Below are 13,123 nucleotides of genomic sequence, written 5' to 3'. Positions count from 1 at the left end.
GATGCCGGCTGAGCTAGAGGCCAAAATCCACAGGTAGGCACTTTGTAAAAAACACCTCTGTTTTCTGTGAAAAAATGTGATGTGTCCACGTTGTGTTTTGGGCCATTTCCTTTCATGGGCGCTAGGCCTACCCACACAAGTGAGGTACCATTTTTATCGGGAGACATGGGAGAACGCTGGGTGGAAGGAAATTCGTGGCTCCTCTCAGATTCCAGAACTTTCTGTCACCGAAATGAGAGGAACAAGTGTTTTTTTGGTCAAATTTTGAGGTTTGCAAAGGATTCTGGGTAACAGAACCTGGTCAGAGCCCTACAAGTCACCCCATCTTGGATTCCCCTAGTTGTCTAGTTTTAAAAAATGTGCTGGTTTGCTAGGTTTCCCCAGGTGCCGGCTGAGCTAGAGGCCAAAATCCACAGGTAGGCACTTTGTAAAAAACACCTCTGTTTTCTGTGAAAAAATGTGATGTGTCCACGTTGTGTTTTGGGCCATTTCCTTTCGTGGGCGCTATGCCTACCCACACAAGTGAGGTACCATTTTTATCAGGAGGCTTGGGGGAATGCTGGGTGGATGGAAATTTGTGGCTCCTCTCAGATTCCAGAACTTTCTGTCACCGAAACGAGAGGAAAAAGTGTTTTTTGGCTAAAAGTTTTAGGTTTGCAAAGGATTCTGGGTAATAGAACCTGGTCAGATCCCCACAAGTCACCCCATCTTGGATTCCCCTAGGTGTTTAGTTTTCAAAAATGTGCTGGTTTGCTAGGTTTCCCCAGGTGCCGCCTGAGCTAGAGGCCAAAATCCACAGGTAGGCACTTTGCAAAAACCACCTCTCTTTTCTGTGAAAAAATGTGATGTGTCCACGTTGTGTTTTGAGCCATTTTCTTTCGTGGGCGCTAGGCCTACCCACACAAGTGAGGTACCATTTTTATCGGGAGACTTGGGGGAACACAGAATACCAAAACAAGTGTTATTGCCCCTTGTCTTTCTCTACATTTTGTTCCTTCCAAATGTAAGGCAGTGTGTAAAAAAGGCGTCTATTTGAGAAATGCCCTGTTATTCACATGCTAGTATGGGCACCCCGTAATGTAGAGATGTGCAAATAACCACTGCTTCTCAACACCTTATCTTGTGGCCATTTTGGAAATACAAAGGTTTTCTTGATACCTATTTTTCACTTTTTAAATTTCAGCAAATGAATTGCTGGATACCAGGTATAGAATAAAAACCCATTGCAAGGTGCAGCTCATTTATTGGCTCTGTGTACCTAGAGCTCTTGATGAACCTACAAGCCCTATATATCCCCGCAACCAGAAGAGTCCAGCTGATGTAACGGTATATTGTTTTAAAAAATCTGACATCGCAGGAAAAGGTTACAGAGTAAAACGTGGAGAAAAATGGCTGTTTTTTTCACCTCAATTTCAATATTTTTTTATTTCAGCTGTTATTTTCTGTAGGAAACACTTGTAGGATCTACACAAATGACCCCTTGCTAAATTAAGAATTGTGTCTACTTTTCAGAAATGTTTAGCTTGCTGGGATCTAGCATTGGTTTCTCACCCATTTTGGTCACTAACTGGAAGGAGGCTAAAAGCAAAAAAAATAGTAAAAATGGGGTATGTACAAGTAAAATTTCAAAATTGTATTGAAAAATTGGGTTTTCCAATTCAAGTCTGCCGGTTGCTGAAAGCTAGGAAGATGGTGATCTTGCCCCCGCAAACCCTTTGCTGGTGCCATTTTCAGGGAAAAAACCACGAGCTGCCTTCTGCAGCCGTTTTTTCCCATTTTTTTGAAACAAACAAAATTTTCACTGTATTTTGGCTAATTTCTTGGTCTCCTTCAGGGGAACCCACAAAGTCTGGGTACCTCTAGAATCCCTAGGATGTTGGAAAAAAGGACGCAAATTTGGCGTGGGTATCTTATGTGAACAAAAAGTTATGAGGGCCTAAGAGTGAAGTGCCCCAAATAGCCAAAAAAAGGCTCAGCACAGGAGGGGGAAAGGCCTGGCAGCGAAGGGGATAATAGATAAAGTAACCCCACTACAGTCCCATTTATAGTTTAGTCAGGCTGAGATGTACACCTGTATTTCTGTATTAGCCAAAAGGGCCACTAACTTTTCCAAAGCGAATCAAAAACCTCTTGAGTTTTGCTCCTAAGACACATATAAACATACATCCTACTTAATAATATACAGCTCCCTGCCTAAGGGCTCTATAGGCCTTCCGTAGGGGAGACTTACATATATTTGCCATTAGTTATAATCGAAAGTTGGACTGGCAGTGTGACAGCTGCCCTTTGAGTTTGCAGTGGCAGACAGAGAACTATTTCAAGTTTGTCACTCACAAGTTGGCACAATCAGTTCTGCAGCCCTGGATTTACACTATCCCTTACGCTCCCTTGGTACCCTGCGGACCATGTACAAGGGATTTATAAGTAAATTACCAATTAAGGATAGCCAATTCAACATACACTTTGTTAGGGGTTTAAACACTGACACTGAGGTCTGGTAAGCAGGACTCAGTGCTCTCTCAGAGTCGAAAAACAAGCAGCTAGTAGTCCAAATGGGGCAAAAACTCGGGTGAAACTGTTTCCTTACAAACAGAATTGACTTATTAAACTATCTTTTTATTAGTGGATTTCACTGTTTGGTTATTTTGCTTAGAAATGTGAAAGGTTATCTGCTGTTTTGAATGAGAAGAACAAGAGGAGTGACACCAGGCCTATTCTTTTGAAGGGTGGATTTCTGAAGGATCTGAGAAACGTGTGCATCATGTTCACTCAATAAATACTGAAATGGGGCTTTGGTGTTCTCTATGGGACCTTTTTCCTCCGCTTTGGAAGGTGGTTTATTGTTTCGTGCTGCAGCTGGTCATTTGGCAGTAAAGTTATATTTGCCTCTGTCTTTAAATTAATCTAAATGTCCACTCATAAAACAAGAGTAATTTCACTTTATCATGTGTCTTGCTGCTTGCCATTCAACCTGGTGGGGGAAAGGCCAAGTGGAACCTCATAATGAGATTAAAAAGCGTGGCTAGTGCCAAAACCAAGGGAACTGTTCGCTCTGGTAAAATTACATGCACAGATTTATTCACATATAAATTTACTTTGGCACTTTGTAGTAACTGTAATGCATTTGGCTATTCATCATTTTCAAGTGTAAAGTTATTTCAAACTGTATACATATGTGTCCCAACTCCCTGATATCAGGGGGCAAAGGAAAATGTATGGGATCAATGTTACAACTATTAACTTTTCACATATTGGCAGAGGTATCAGCCACCGGAGCCTATATCTTAGTATGGTAAACCATAGGGAGAAGTAAAAATATTTTAATGTTAAACATTATTAATATATACACATTTAGGGGCATATTTATACTCTGTTTGCACCCAATGTGCGGCAAAACTTTTGACGCAAATTTGGCGCAAACCATGCCCCATATTTATACTTTGGCGCCCGGCCCAGCGGACGTCAAAATTCCACCATGTGCGTCATTTTTGGGAAGCGGGAAACTGCCTTGTGTTAATGATATGCATGGTAGGCGTTCCCTTCCAAAAAATGACTTTAAGGCCTGTGCGCCTTATTTATCCCCCAGCGTCATTTTGACACACAGGAGGGGGGGCCTTAAAAAAGCCTGAAGTGCACCGTTTTTTAACGCCTGGGTCAGGGCAGGCGTTAAGGGACCCGTGGGCCTGGAAGGAGTCCAGAGGTGCCCTCGCCTGCCCCCAGAGACACCCCCTGCCACCCTCGCCCACCCCTGGAGGACACCCATGGATGGGGGCACCCATCCCAGGGAAGTAAAGGTAAGTTCAGGTACGTATTCTTTAATGTTTTTATTAAGTGGCATAGGGGGGCCTGATTTGGGCCCCGCCACTATGCCCAATGGCCATGCCCAGGGGACATGAGTCCCCTGGGCATGGCCATTGGGCAAGGGGGCATGACTCCTGTCTATCCTAAGACAGGAGTCATGTCAATGGGGATTTTGTGTAAAAAAAAATGGCCAAGTCCGGTTTGAGGCCTGATTTTAGCCTCAGACCTGACTTGTGCCATTTTTTGATGCACAACCCTCATTTTCCCATACGCCGGCGTTGCCTGGTGTGGGTCATTTTTTTTACTCAGACCAGTCCGCAGAGCCGGCTAACGTCATTCCATAAATAAGGAACCCACATGGCGTGTTGGAATGGCGCTAGCGGGCGGTGAAATTTTTGACGCACAACTGCATTGGTGCAGTTGTGCGTCAAAAAGTATAAATATGTCCCTAAATGTATTTCTATTTATGCCAAGATTTAAACAAAAAAATCCTACCTAGGGTAACATATTTATTTTTCTTTAATACATATTAAACAATCCCAAAAAGCATGCTTAGAGTTACTTTGACATCATTAATTTTATCTTTTTTCCAAAATGTAAATATTAATATTAATTAATTACAAATAAATATCCATATATGTATATAGAAATAGAGATAAGTGGAAAGATAGACATTGTATATAGATGTATTTCTTTTTGTTAAGCCTAGAACAAATAAAAAAACTAAAGCAACATTATTTTGAGTGTATTAAAAATGAATTATTTAAAATATATTTAAATAATGTTTAGTTTTTATTTAAAGATTTATTTTAAAAAATCCCACCTACAGGAACATGTTTATTTTGTTAAGATGTATTAAATATTGCTAAAAGAAATGCTTAGAATTACTGTGAAATTATGTTTTTACCAACAACTATAATTAAACTTTACTTTAAATTTTCTAAAAGAGGTTTATTAAAAATAATATTAAAATATTCATTTTTAATTAAATTCTTTAACATTACATAAAATGTGCACATATATTTTCATAAATAAAAAACGAGGTAATTTATTTGACATTATTTACTACGGGGTATTATATATAGTTTCTCTACAGGATGTGTAGTGGGAAATGCTCCTATTAGCAGTACTACAAATACTATTAGAAAAAGAAGTGATAAAGCACCTAACATGTATCCAGTTCTATTTTTCGTATTTGGCTCCATTACATCTTTTGAATCAGATCTTTTTCCTTTCAAATATGTAAAGCATCAACAGCAAGTATTACTTTGTTGATTTCACCAATGCGAACAGCAAACAGAGTTCAAATGTTCAAAGTTCATTTAGCAGGAATGCATAAATCTTCACGAGACTCGTCTAGCCCTACTCAGTGTTCTTCTAAAGGACAACATTTATTCTTCTACTCAGGCTTAAGTAGTCCAATCAGTTCCTTTTCCCAGTCAATGGACATGTCTTTAACTTCTACACAAACCAACCTCATCAATGTCAATGATACCTCAATGTGCAGCTCAACCACTAAGTTCAGTTCATGACAGTTCATCCAAATCAATATGTTGATCGAAGATTCCCAGAACTATTTATCTGTGACTGTGTAATTTGTAAAGTAGGTCTACTCAGGTGAAGAATACTTGAAACAGGCACTCTTGTTCTCCTTCACCTTCTCAGTGGCGTACCTTCATCTTCACTTTCACTCAGGTTCAACTTTCTGTTTCTTGAGCAATTGTTTGCGACACTCGTTCTTTAGACACACTCACTTTCCCCCATTCTTGTTGTCTCGGCCAACGGTCTCCAGCTTCAACTTGCTTTCTCCCAGCACTAGTCTCTTCTTAAGGGTCTTGCGCCGAGTCTGACTCATTCACCATAGGACAAAGTTCATTATTCTCTGTTTTGTCTCAGTTCTGACTTGTGTAAGGCCCCCTTCTGCAAGACCAAGTAATAATTCAGGCTCAGCTTGGTCCCCGACAGCTTGGCTGACCTGTCCCTGTTGTTTTTCTCATTCCATTGTCTCTTCTGGAACAGGCGCTGTCATATTGAGGGGACATTCAACTCTGCAAGTATGGGTAATGTGGATCCAGTTGGAGAGACCTCCACACTTCACAGCAGTCATGGTAACCAGACCTAACAAGGTACTGGACATGTTTTTCTGATGTGTTTCTTCACCAAGACCCAATCACTGAGATTTAGGTCATGGCACTGCTCTTGATTCAGAGGAGTTGTGGCTGCTCCAACCTCATGAGACACAGAGCACACCACATCAGCTAGTCCTATGCAATAGTCTAGGACCATGTCATCAGTGACATTCACAAGTGCATTCGCAGGAATCGCTTGCAGTCTCGCCATTATGATCTCATGGGGGGACAATCCAGTTTTTTGATCAGGTACACTCTGAAGACTCAACAACACAAGAGGCAAAGTATCAGGCCATTTCAATGATTTCTTATCAAGAGCAGAAGCTCTGATCTAAAACTCCAATTCAATTGCTCTTCCATCTGCAGTGCTGCACACAACAATTTTAGAACCTCAATCTGATTCCAAATAGGTTGGTATACCAAATATAAGGATGAGTTCCCTCAACAAATGTTTAACCACAGTGAGGCTATCATTACATCTCATTAGGTATGCTTTGAGCCATTGGGAAAAGATGCATATAATGACCAAAACATACCTCAATCCATTGCACACAGGGATTTCAATGAAATCAATCTGGATTCTGTTAAAAGGCCCTTTGAACCTTCGTATGTGACTCAGTGTGACTTCAGTTCTCTTTCCAACATTGTTCTGTTGACACACAACATACCTCTGACACAAAGCTTCAGCCATCGTCCTAAAGTTTGGATCAGCCTAAACAGTCTTAAAATAGCATCCCTACCAACATGGGCAGGACCATGGGAATACTTAACCATAGGATCAAACAGACTAACTGGCAACACTAGTCATCCATCCATTGAAATCCAACTGTCATCACCTCTTTCAACATAACCTGCTCTGACCCAACTCTGCTGTTCTTCCTCAGAGACTGTCTATTTGAAGCCCTTTCACTTTATTCCAAGTATCAACAGTTGTCAACAAGAGATTAAGGGTAGTCCCATTCGTTCTCTCATTTCGGAATTCACCATTAAATGTACAAACATTGTAAGCACAGTACTTGGCAACCTCATCTGCGTACCTGTTGCCCAAAGTCACATGATCATCTTCAGAACGATGTACAGGGCACTTAACCACTGAGACTTGTTCAGGCAATTTTTTTGCGTCAAGGAGGTTTCTTACTTGTTTGCCGCTCTAGTTTGGAGATCCAGAGGATATCATAAATCCCCTCAGAGGCACCAGTCCAAAGTCATAGGCAACACCAAAGCTGCAATTCAGTAAAGCATGTCACTTTCAATTGATCAGTGCACAACAAGCTCTAGTAAGAGGAATCAGTTCATCATCTTGAGCTGAGAATATTCCTGGAAGCCAGTAAGCTTCAATGTCTCCAGAAAGGGTACATACAGCATATGCTACTCTCAGACTTCCTCCATCATCTCTCAAACATGAATCATCAACATAAATGACAGGCCCTCACTATGACAATGGCGCTAAATCCCACTTACCGCCACGCTGACTGCCGCCAACATACCCCCACCGTGGCAGATATCCTTTCACCATATTATGAATCACATACACCAATCTGTCACTATTCAGCCAAAGACACAAATCTGCCACGCCAAAGGTCAGTGATGAACTGGCAGTATCATAACCAACGCCGTTATGCCAACAGAACAACGCCCATCACATTATGACCCACGAATCACCAAGGCGAACATTCAATGGCGGTAAACCATTGGCGGTACATACTGCCGCACTCAAAATACACACACACATACAAAGCAGCACCACATTGGACAATTCAAACTACACACACCTGACACCCATACATATACCACACCCACACACCCACACCACTATACAACACAGACCCACAACCCTTTACCATTACAAACAATTGCGACGAGATAGACACCACAGACAAGACCAGAGCCACATACCACCATCACCTATACACCACCCACGCACCTCACACCACACACCCCAACACATCACCCTACTCACCCTCACCAACACTACTCACACAACACCCATGGCACCACAAAGACATCCCAGATTCTCTGAGGAGGAGCTAAGAGTCATGGTGGAGGAAATCATCCGGGTAGAGCCACAGCTATTTGGAACACAGGTGCAGCAGATATCCAATGCTAGGAAGATGGAGCTATGGCAGAGGATCGTGGACAGGGTCAACGCCATGGGACAGCAACCCAGAACAAAGGATGACATCAGGAAGAGGTGGAACAACCTACAGGGGAAGGTATGTTCCATTGCAGCAAGACACCAACTCGTTATACAGAGGACTGGTGGTGGACACCCACCTCTTCCCCCACAACTAACAACATGGGAAGAGCAAATCTTGGCAATCATGCATCCTGAGGGCCTGGAAGGAGGAGCAGGAGGACTGGACTCCTGTAAGTCAACTCTTTACTACTTTCACCCCCTACCGCATGCCACCACATACCCCCACCCTCACCCTCATCCACCACTTCCCACACACCCCACCATCACATCTCACTCATCCCAATGCCAAGCCCTGCATGCACTACCAATGCATGGACACCACTCACAACCCTGCATGGGCACTCATCACTAAAGCATGTATACTAGAGAGAATCAGCTAGCCCACCACATAACAACTTACACATGTTATAGCAGCCAGGGCACATACAACCAAAGAGGCCAAGCCACTGATGCACAATATGTCAAACACAGAAACAATAACACTGCATTTACATCCCCACAGGCATCCCAGCAAATGTCAGTGGAGAAGAGGTGCCAGCAATTTCCAGTCCCCCCACAGATGAGGTCCACAGAGATGACAGCAACTCTGGTCACCTGGATCTGGATGACCAACCTGGCCCACAGGGACTTCTGGACAGTCGGTAACCCAGGGACAGTACACACCACCACAGAGCCTCCCCCCTCAGAAAGCACCATCACAGCACCTACCCAGCGTACCCATGCCTCTGTCCCCAAGACACGTCAATCAGCAGTGTGTCCACCACTACAGGGACCCCAGGACACCCCACAAACACAAGACGATCAGGGACCTGGGGTCAGTGGCAGTGGGCACACGGTAAAGGGGACAGAGGCACAGGACAACAGGGAAACTGGGAGGAGTGCTGTGCGCCAGGGGGAGTACAGGCCCAAGGAACCGACTCTCCAGGAGGCACTCACCGAGATCCTGAGATCATACCAACATTTCCAGGATACGCTGGGCCACATCCTGGACAACGTGCAGGAGAACAGGTGGCTGCAGGAGGGTCAGTACCAGGGGATCAAGAAGGACTTGAATGCCATTAACACTACCCTGGTCTCCATTGCAGGGGGGCTGGCAGACATGGCCAACAATAAGAGGGAGGCAGTCTCACAACAGCGGGCCCCTGCCACTAGCCAAACAACTGAACTGCCCTTCACCTCCGCTGCCACTAGTGGACAGGAAGCCCTACAACAGGAACAACAGGCCACCAGCACCCCTCCCCCTGCAGAAGGTGAAACACCCCACAAACATTCCCTGCAATCCAGGCAGAAGCCAGAGACTATTGCCAAGATCCTCGCCAGGAAATGAGACTCTCCTGATTGTCACCCTTGTGTCCCACTCAGTCACCCTGTCAACCTTGAACTGCCATTTCTCCCCCTCCTATGCCCCCCTTGGACAATACACCTGTGCTACAAATAGACCGGAACAGTACCCTGGACTTTTCTCCATCATCACCCCAGCCCATTGCACTTTCCCCGTTTATTCTTAGCACTGAAATAAACATACTTTGAAAAAATACAAGTATGGAGTATGTGAAATGATTTAAGTATGTATTCATTTAACAAGGTTCAAACATTGCAAATCACCTGTACAGTAATGTGCACATAGGGTAGACCTGTAGTTGGCTGCAGTGAACACACCAGGAGCGATGTTGGGCCACCAACATCTGCAAAAAGAGTTGCCAAAGGGTACACTGAGTGGGCATAGAAGTGGGAAATCACAGCCTGCCAGTGACAATGTGAAATAAAAAAAGTACAGTGAAATGTGAAGTTACACTGTCTTACCTGTGTGTCATTGGAAGTATTGTCGAATCACTGCAGTTCTGTTGTTCTCATTCTCTTCCTCTGCCTCCTCATCTTCACTGTCCGCAGGGTCCACTGCTGCCACACAGCCATCTCCAGCCTCCTCCTCCTGCAAAAAAGGCACATGGCGTCTCAAGGCAAGGTTATGCAACATGCCATGATTATCTGGCCGACCTTCTTGGGTGAGTAGCACAGGGATCCACCTGTTAAATTGAGGCACCAAAACATGGCCTTCAGGAGGCCAGCGGAACATTCAATTATCCTTCTTGTTCGCCCATGTGCCTCATTGCAACGTTCCTCTGCCCTTGTCCTGGGATTCCTCACAGGGTTCAGTAGCCATGATACGTTGGGGTAACCAGAGTCACCTCCAAATATTGAGGGACAAAATGTAGCCACAGACTATCCCTCATGGCCCACACCATAACCATACACCAACATCCACTGGGTGGGAACCAGGGCTCACCTATTAGCCACACCCGGTGCCTCTGTAGTTGGCCCATCACATTTGGGATGCTGCTATTCCTCAGGATAAAGGCATCATGCACAGAACCTGGATACTTAGCATTGACGTAGGAGATGTACTGGTCCGCCAGGCACACCCTCTGGACATTCATAGAGTGAAAACTCTTTCAATTTCTGAACACCTGTTCATTTCGCAGGGGAGGGGGGACAAATGCAATATGTGTTCCTTCAATCTTCCCAATGATGTTGGGCATATGTCCCATTGCATAGAAGTCAGCCTTCACTGTGGCCAAATCCTCCACCTGGTGGAAAACAATGCAGCTGCACATGTGTTTAATCATGGCAGACAACACCCTGGTCAGAACTATTGAGAACATTGGCTGTGACATTCCTGCTGCCAATCCCACTGTCACTGGGAAAGAACCAATTGCCAGGAAATGGAGCACAGATAAGACTTGCACAAGAGGTGGAATCACAGTGGGGTGATGGATAGCAGATATCAGGTCAGGCTCCAGTTGGACACACAGCTCTGTGATTGTGGCCCTGTCAAGTCTGGAGGTGAGGATACTGTGCCAGTCCTCCATTTTTGCCAAGTCTATCAGGGGTCTGTACATGGGGGTATGTCTCCATTTCCTATTCATCTGCAGCTGTGGCAATCTATAGGGCAAAAAAGAGCTAGGAGCCGGTCATAAACTGTACATTGTAGCCACAAAAGTGCAATGCATGATGTAAATCTGAAATGTATAAGTGGCATTTGTTCTTTATGTACAATTGTGAACTGTGACGCAGTTGTATTCCAGGGCCTGCCTCCCCCTAAGCAATTGCGTCCACCTGTCCTGTGTGGAGGGACAGGTGGAAGTGAGGTAATTCCGCTGACGTTGTGCGCCACTGTGGGAGGCAGTCGGGAACAGCTGTGCAATGCCTAATTGGATAATATTGGGCCCTATGGGATACAATGGCCAATGGTGATCTATGCCAGTGGTGACAGTATGCACCCCCGCAGACGTCACCGCCATTTTCTATCTCTTCTCTTGTAGTGTAGCCATTTTTAATATAGCTTCGTGCACGTTAGTTTAACATACTAGGCCGCTGTGCACTTTGTCCTAGATATATTTTATTCGGCTTCGCACTGTTATTTTACAATAACCAGTTTTTAAGATCTTGTTTTAATTTCTTCTATCACACTGTTTAGCTTAGTTCAGCACTGTGTTCTCAAATAATGCATTCTTGATCGCCCTGTGCTTCAGTCAAGGCTACAGTCTGGTACATTGCCGGTAAATGTGGTAGAAGTTTAGTCTCCAGCATTCATAGAAAATACACATCCTTACTTAGGGACATTTTCCTAGAACATCTTTGTGTTAGTTATAAAAACACTTTCTAGTCCTAGTACACATCAAGAGGGAGATTCCAGCCAGGGACCCACAACTGAATGCTGTTGGAAAATGGGTTATTGGTAGGGCAGGTAGGTACCTACACCTAGCAACAAGCCACAAACCTCCACATAGGTACAGTTAGGTCTCAGTAAATTAATCCCAGCTCAACCCTTGGTAGCTTGGCAACGAGCGTCAAGGCTTAACTTAGGAGACAAAGTGTAAAGCATTCAAATATCACAAAACAGTAATTAAATAAAACACAGGAAACAGTTTAAAAATCCAAAACCAATTTATAAAAATAGTTTATATTTTTATCTTTAAAATGACACAAAAACGATTAAAATCGGTTCAGGGGAACCGGAGATATGAATTTTTAAAGAATTATTACTTTTCTAGCGCTTAGAAACAAAAAGCGCCAATCGGGTAATCTGGTTGCACCAGGACCGGGGCAAAGTCAAACTTTCAGGCCGACCGCGATGGAGCCCTGCTCGGCTACAAGTCGCGGGAGGCCTCGGTTAAAAAGTTACCTTCTGACTTAGTCTCTTTTTTGATGTTTTTCTTCCCCGGGACGAACCTGCCAGTTGAATCCGACCTCCTGGAGCCCTTGTCCGGATACGCGAAGTCGGTTTCCTCGGTGGTGATTTTTACCTTCGGACTTAGTCGTTTTTTCGAGATGAAAATCCTTCGACCGGGGTAAACCTGGATCTTGATCCGACGTCCATGGAGCCCTTCTCGGATACGATGGCTGGGAGGTCCCGGTCAACTTTTTACGTTCGGACTTAGAGGGTCATTCTGACCCTGGCGGCCGGTGGCCGCCAGGGCCACCGACCACGGGAGCACCGCCAACAGGCTGGCGGTGCTCCAATGAGCATTCTGACCGCGGCGGATCAGCCGCGGTCAGAAGCGGAAAGTCAGCGGTCTCCCGCTGACTTTCCGCTGCTCTTTGGAATCCTCCATGGCTGCGGAGCGCGCTCCGCAGCCATGAGGATTCTGACCCCCCCTACCGCCATCCAGTTCATGGCGGGAAAGCCGCCATGAACAGGATGGCGGTAGGGGGGGTAGCGGGGCCCCTGGGGGCCCCTGCCGTGCCCATGCCAATGGCATGGGCACGGCAGGGGCCCCCGTAAGAGGGCCCCGAAAAGTATTTCAGTGTCTGCCTTGCAGACACTGAAATACGCGACGGGTGCCACTGCACCCGTCGCACCTTCCCACTCCGCCGGCTCGATTACGAGCCGGCATCCTCGTGGGAAGGTCGTTTTCCCCTGGGCTGGCGGGCGGTTTTACTGGAACCGCCCGCCAGCCCAGGGGAAAACTCGTAATACCCGCCGCGGTCTTTTGAC

Source organism: Pleurodeles waltl, chromosome 7 (genome assembly GCF_031143425.1).
Source record: "Pleurodeles waltl isolate 20211129_DDA chromosome 7, aPleWal1.hap1.20221129, whole genome shotgun sequence".
Lineage (NCBI taxonomy): Eukaryota > Metazoa > Chordata > Amphibia > Caudata > Salamandridae > Pleurodeles > Pleurodeles waltl.
The sequence above is the reverse complement of the archived record's forward strand: the minus strand, read 5'-3'. Positions refer to the sequence as shown.